At 28.6% G+C, this 7,729-nt stretch overlaps 1 long non-coding RNA gene across 1 annotated transcript in view; it reads right to left on the bottom strand.

The window, feature by feature from the left end:
• Positions 1–233: 233 nt before the first annotated feature.
• LOC145256378 (uncharacterized) overlaps positions 234–7,729 on the bottom strand; it is a 40,629-nt gene continuing 33,133 nt past the window's right edge. Inside the window, exon 3 of the long non-coding RNA XR_013863984.1 lies at positions 234–4,825. This is a non-coding gene — a long non-coding RNA (uncharacterized LOC145256378). The remainder of the gene's footprint in view (positions 4,826–7,729) is intronic.

Below are 7,729 nucleotides of genomic sequence, written 5' to 3'. Positions count from 1 at the left end.
AAAATTTCAAAGCATGAGAGAGAGAGAGGGAGATTGTGTGGTGATACTGGAACACACGCACACACATATGTGTATATATATATATATATATATATATATGTGTATATATATTTTTTTTTTTTTACATCACATTGGAATATTATTTCCATAATTTGCATCATAAATACATATATATTTATGTGTGTGTATTAACATTTTCATTATATTCCAAATAAAGAGTTCACACAATGGTATACAAGTTTACGATTATTAACAGTCAATATTTATTTTTAATTATACAATATAACACAAAATTCTTAGCAACAGCTTCCTTCATAAGAACAAGATTTGGGAAAAAATCAAATCATATGCAGGAAAAAAGAAATGCAAAGCGTTCTTATAACAAATAAAAAGTAAACATTTATTCAACATTGAATATTGCCATCAAATAGAAAATAGTCATACTAATTTGCTAAGGGAGAAAATTCAGACTTTTTAAGATTCAAAAAAATTATTCACGTTTTTCTTACTCACCTTTTTTCACTCTTATTCATCCTACTAAATATTTTAAATCAGTGAGAAAACTTTAATCAAACTATATTTATGTCTTATAAATAAAGTTAAATAAATTTATATTTGTAAATTTATATTATCATTATATATCTATATAATTAATTAGCACAATTTTAAATTAAGTCTTAATCTGGCAGTGTCATACTTATATATTTTAATCTATTTAAAGTTAATATATTCATCAAGATACATTATTATTCAGATCAAGTCTATATTATAAATTATTTTAAAGAATGTAGTTAATTTTTTATTTGATTATTTGATAACTGTTGACACAAACGTATTGCATACAATCATCATTGTAGGCTCAGTCTACACATTCACACTCAAAGACAAACAATTTCAAAAACTACCTGGCAAATATACCCGGTAAACCAAGTGCAAGAGAGGTTCTAACAATAGCACTTAGAGGGACGGTCAAGATCTTAAAAAGATCTTTTGGTTAGAAGATTTGAGTTAGCGGGTAAATGTTTGGCATCTGGAAGGATGCCTCATCCCCAGTTTCAACAAACTTATAAGAAAATTAAAAGAGAGATACTTTGAATGCCTACTAGACACTATCTTCGAATGACTAAAGTCTCTCTGCACCAGGGTTTGTGAAGACAACATGGCATGAGGAAACTATTACAAATAAACCCTGATTAAATATAAAAGAATAACAATATTTGAAGTTGAAATAAGATCACCTCAAAATGGCTACACATTGTCTCATGCAAGGAACAGCATATTTTTCAAAGTGATTTTGTCTCTTGCAACAGCACGATGTTGCATACTCCACCAGATTATATGTATCTTTGTCTTAGAATCAAGTAAGAGCAATAGACCACAAGAAAGATATAACATAGTTAACTGGTCAATTAAGGAGAGGAAAATTAATATTCTTCATTTCTTTTCTAACTCAGCGTTAAAAAGGTCAAGAAAATTTTCAATGCTCATCATATAAACTATTAGTCATAAGAAGAGGAATCATTGACTGCTTGGAACTTATAACCCTTATCCCTGAGTGGCTTCCGGGCCTTGATAAGTGGTGACCATCTTGTAAAAAAAAAATTTAAAAAAAAACTTCTACTGAAGTAAAATGACAAAAAGACATAGCAATAGTAAATATACACAAACATATATAACGTGTATGTAATACAAAGTGATTTACAATTTATGACATAATATATATTTTCCTGTCTCATAATATATGAATTCTGTGGAAGCTAAAGTCTATCAATTGCGTTAATTTTACACCTGCATTTGTATCTTAGATTTGAATATTTTACATATTTGTAAAAATAAGGTAAGATATTTTCTTGTCTCATTAGGATACAACTAAAGTTAAAACATGTGACTTTATTTAACATATATGGTACATTTCATATAGATTTATAGCACATTTGTATCATTTTATTTGATATATGGTATATTTCATATATGAATGTGCTTTAAATATATAAATATACTTGTGGTATTTGAATTGTTTATAAATTATATATATATATATATATATATATATATATATATATATATGCAATCGGCCACCCGATCTCTAATTACTTTTCAAAAGACTAAATTAAAATTGCAACTGATATTCAGCACCTTTGAGAAAGCTTACTTCAAAATGTAGACCTGTCCATTTATGGGGATGGTCAAGGTAGAGGCTTCACTTTGAGATTCACTCGTTTGAAACCAAATTTCATGAAAATCAGTCAATGAAAAATGAGATCAATTTTTATTAAAAATAATTGAACGAACAAGTTTTTTTTCCACCAATTGCATACGAAAACAACAAAAATGTTGATCTGTGAAAAATTGTTTTCAAGATGACAAAAAATGTAGGCTTATTATGTCAGTTGGCGCCATTTATTTTTAACTATACATAAAACAAAACAAACTAAGACCTATAGTTTGCCACCGGGATGAAATTGCTAAATGATAATACCTAGAGAACACAATGGATGATGACTAACTTCATCACATCTGTCACATCTTTTCTAGTTTTGTATGGATATTAATTTCCTGAAATTTAATAATTGAATATGTAACTGAACAAAGTAATATTCAGATATCACCAATGTGTCTTTAAACATATTGGACTTCATAAACTTTCATTTTACAGGATAAATTAATTAAAATTTCTCTGTAAAAAAGAGCTTAAAATCTAATTGTACCTATTTACTATGCCTCTCCACGGGACAGAGTTAGACACCAGAGTCGTTAAAACCATTCAAGGTGCACAGTGTTTGTTAGCTTTCAAAATGTATCCATGCAGTCAAAGTGATTCAAAATATTCATACCACTTATAGAGAAAAATGATGGTTTTAAAAATTCAGATATGAAATGAGAATGATGAGGATATCTAATTGAGTATGATGTTCATTATGGCATCATTTAAAGAAAACTCTGCAGTATCGATTGAAGAATTTGGGATGAAACTTTCCTTGTCATCTTCAATAATTTAATAAAACTGGGAAATAGCTGTCATAAAGACACCTGTTTAACTCAACTTAAAATTTATTGTTGCCTTCAAACAATTCATTTTCGAAGCCTAGAAATTTTTGCAAGAAAATGTAGAAGACTTATTTGTGAAAATGTTCAACTGATAATTTTGTCAATCACCATCTGCACGTTCTCTCTTGCATTTTTTTTCTTCATGAGCTGAATATTTTGAGTCACTTCAACTGTCAAGTTTTTTTTAAACTTATAAGTCTATAGATGCTTCTTGAACATTGCCTAATTTTTCATGTTAAATATATTATAAAATTAAATGTATATATATATATAAATATATATTTAGATTCTTTGTATGTTCTTATCTTGAATGTTATTTTTATGTTTCGGTCGATGTAACCTCCAATCTTTTTCAGATGTGTCGAGGTTGCATACTCTTGTTCTATTAACAATGATTGTGTAAAAGTCTTAAGTAATTTGCATTTGTATTTGTACAGACCTGGTAAAATTCAGTTGTAAAAAGTTAGTCTTCTGAAGGTCGATGGTTCAATCCTCAGAGCATGTGACACCCAAAATGCAATTGTGAATTACTTGGAACTTCTACCTAGACATGACTAATGGTACGAAAGCATGGTATCTCCATGGATAAAATAAAGGGTTCAGTTCAAAATCCTTTGGAGATTTGTGAGTTTAGAAGAAAGATTCAGCAAGATAAATCTGAAGAAGGTGGAAACAGGAAAATAACATTCAAGATAAACACAATGGTCTGAAGAATCGAAAAATACATAAATATACACATATAAATATATATTTAAATTTACACATGTAAATATAAATAAATATACACATATAAATATATATTTAAATTTACACATGTAAATATAAATAAATATATACATATAAATATATATAAATATACACATATATTTACTTTGCACTTATCATTAAATTTTGGAGAATTAAAATCCATACCTGATTAGATGATTCATCAATGAAGTTTTTAAATAATTCTATAACAATATTTAACTGTGACTTTAAAATTAAAAATACTATAAATTTGTGAAATAGTAAAAGAATCAAAGAAATTTTGAATGTCCTTTGGTTTTGCTTATTTTATAAAGATATTTTGCTAAATTAAAGGGATTAGCTCCCAAAATTGCTTTCAAATTACATTCAGTTATGTTTGATTTTCCAAACAGTGAAAGGGCACATTTAGTTTACAAATATGGTTTTCTGATTTTTGCAGACATAGTTTTCATTTGTATTTTGCCAATAATTATAAATTAAGTAACATATAATAAACGTAAACAGTTTTTATTAAAAATTATCATGATTGACACCAAGACTGAGGGTATATTTTCTTATTTATAAGAAACAAATAATAAAATCAAACAAAGTTTATAAAAAAAGAAATTCATATAAATTACACAATAAATCAATACAGTGGATTAATTTGCCCCATTACTGCTTGGAAAATCAGATATAACTAGACAATAAATTTTAACGGCCATTTTGGGAGTTACCTGCTTTAATATAATTAGTTTAAATTTTTTATACATAAAAACATTCACGAAATAAATACAAATCATAAACAAATATAAAGAAAAAATATGAAAATTGTTTTGAAGAAATGTTCTTTAAAACTAAGAATTTTGAATTCAATGCACGCAACATGATCAACTAATTTTGAGTGCCACTTGTTTTCAAAAATTTTGATGAATACTAGTGTCGGATGATGAAGTCTTTGTATTCAATGGTAACCAATTCATGTTCATTTCGGAACTCACATCGGTCGATAACAGATGCTGGACTGCCAGTGGTTCTTAACCAAACTTTCCTGAAAAAGACAACACATTCCGTAAATAGAAGCAATGAAGATTAGAAATGCCTTATGTTTATGAAAATGTTCATATTATTAGCTTATTCAAGAAATACAGACTAATTTTTGATTTTTATAAAAATGTTTTAGACATTATTTTAATGGCTACTTTTTAATAAATTTGCAATTATTTTGTTAAGAATATAATTTTCAAGCATAGAAGGCAGAATTAATGAAGAAATTTGAATATTTTTTTTGTTTCAGAATTTTTGAGATGAGGATTAATAATTTGTATTATTTCATTTATTAAGACTACTTTTCTCATCTTGCATGTTATTCACAATATTCTGATATAACCCTTGACCTCTTTCAGGCACATATTGACAAATTCAATAATTTGTAGTTATTTAGTGTAAATTCCTTTTGTTCTGTCATCCATGACAAAGTATAAGCACAGTAGAACCCCGGGATATGGTAGCCCCGGGATATATTTTTTTCAGGTTACAATGTGAAATACAATGTTTTTCCGACTCCTGGTTACAGTATTTGCCCTGCTTTAAAGTGTTATTTGTTATTTGATTATATACATGTGTATTATATACTGTAGTATATTTTGTTACTAATTTTTAATATGTACTGTAAAAAATTTTGCTTAGGTCCTGCTATACAACAATTTTACCAACTCCGGAATTTATATACAATAAAAAAAGTGCCTCATAAGAACAACATTGTTAAATGGATGAAAAAATTTAAAGAGACAGACTCTGTCCATGATAAACCACAGTCTGGAAGGCCATGTGTCAATGACGAAAGTGTTGTTTCCATAGAAGAATCCTTTACTGCAAGTCCAAGAAAGTCTGTAAGACGGGCATCATTGGAGCTCGGGCTGCCAAAATCTACTGTGCATAAGATTCTGCAGGCAAAACTTCATATTAAAGCTTACAAAATTCCATTACATCAACAGTTGTTAGAAGAGGATTATTATGCACGGCTAACTTTCTGTCACCAGTTCAATGAAACAATTTGCAATGATGATGCATTTGTGAGTAATTTACTGTTTTCTGATGAAGCAACATTTCACATTAGTTTCACATTAGTGGCAAAGGCAACAGGCATAATTGCCGAATTTGGGGAACTGAAAATCCAAAGGAAACTGTTGAATATGAAAGGGACTCTCTTAAAGTTAATGTGTGGTGTGCTTTGGGAATAAATCGAATCATAGGGCCATATTTTTTTGAACATTGTGTTATTAACAGTGACAGCTACTTAGATATGTTGCAGAATTACTTTATTCCGCAACTTGAAAAATTAAACTTGAAAGATGATACAGTGTTTCACACAAGATGGAGCTCCTTGTCACTATGCTCGGCATGTTAGACAGTTTCTAAATCAGGAATTTCCTAATAGATGGATCGGAAGGGGTGGACCATTTCATTGGCTTCCACATTCGCTAGATTTTTTTTTTTTTTTTTTTGACTTCATTAGATTTTTTTTCATGGGGACATGTGAAAACAAAGGTGTATGCAACCAAATCTAGTTCATTGGAAGATTTGAAAGCTAGAATAACTAATGTGATTTCAGGCATTACTATAATCATTTGGCAAATGTTTTTCGTGAACTGAAAAATCGTATTACCCTTTGTATTGCTAATGATGGAGGGCATGTGGGAAGTTAAATAAAATTTCAATAAAAGTTTAAACAATATAGATTTACTTCTTTCAAATCCATTTTCAGATTATTTCTATTGCAAATACAAAGTTAAAAATTTGTTAAAGTGCAAACGGACTTTATGGACACCCTGTATATACATATATATATATACACATATATATACATACATATATATGATGATGATTGCAACGTCTTGTCAGACAAGTGCCACTCCGTCAATCACTGAAAGTCCACAAGCCCGAAGATCACCTTTTTTTTGTTTTTTTTAGTCCTGCCAGCAAATTCACACGCTCAAGCAGACATGACATTGAAGACGGTCCTTGGCATACATACATATATATACATACACATAAACATACACACATGCACATATCCATACATCCATACACAATACATATAACACATACATACAAACATATACATACACATATATAATATCATATACAAATGCATACACACATATACATACATATTCACATACATATACGTACAAATGTATGCACATATACATACATATACATAAAGTTACCTACATATGCCTACACATACATATATATGCACATACATGCATATATACATATACATACATACACACAAATATATATACGTATATACAAACACACAAACATATATACACACACACATATATACATACATTTACAAATAGGTATACGTACACTAGTACATATATTAACATACAATGATGATTGCAACGTCTTGTCAGACGAGTGCCACTCCCCCAGGTACTGAAAGTCCATGAGATGAAAATGACTAGTCCTGCCGGCAAAATTCACATGCACAAGCAGACATGACACTGAAGACGGTCACTGGTATATATACATATAAAGCTAAAACTCTGTAACACCGACATATATATACACATATACATACCTATATATACACATATACATACATATACCGACATATATATACACATATACATACCTATATATACACATATACATACATATATATATATACACAGCTGGGCTGATTTTTATGAAATTTCGTATGAAGGTACTTTATGTGCCTAGCAGTGTTCTTACATAAGTTTTGTATTGAAATTTATTTATTATCAATAAGTTTTGTATTGAAATTTATTTATTAGCAATAAGTTTTGTATCGAAATTTATTTATTATCAATAAGTTTTGTATTGAAATTTATTTATTATCAATAAGTTTTGTATTGAAATTTATTTATTATCAATAAGTTTTGTATTGAAATTTATTTATTATCAATAAGTTTTGTAT

This window comes from Euprymna scolopes, chromosome 32, assembly GCF_053919585.1.
Source record: "Euprymna scolopes isolate OS-2025 chromosome 32, ASM5391958v1, whole genome shotgun sequence".
NCBI classification, from domain to species: domain Eukaryota; kingdom Metazoa; phylum Mollusca; class Cephalopoda; order Sepiida; family Sepiolidae; genus Euprymna; species Euprymna scolopes.
This window is presented reverse-complemented; position numbering and strand designations above follow the sequence as displayed.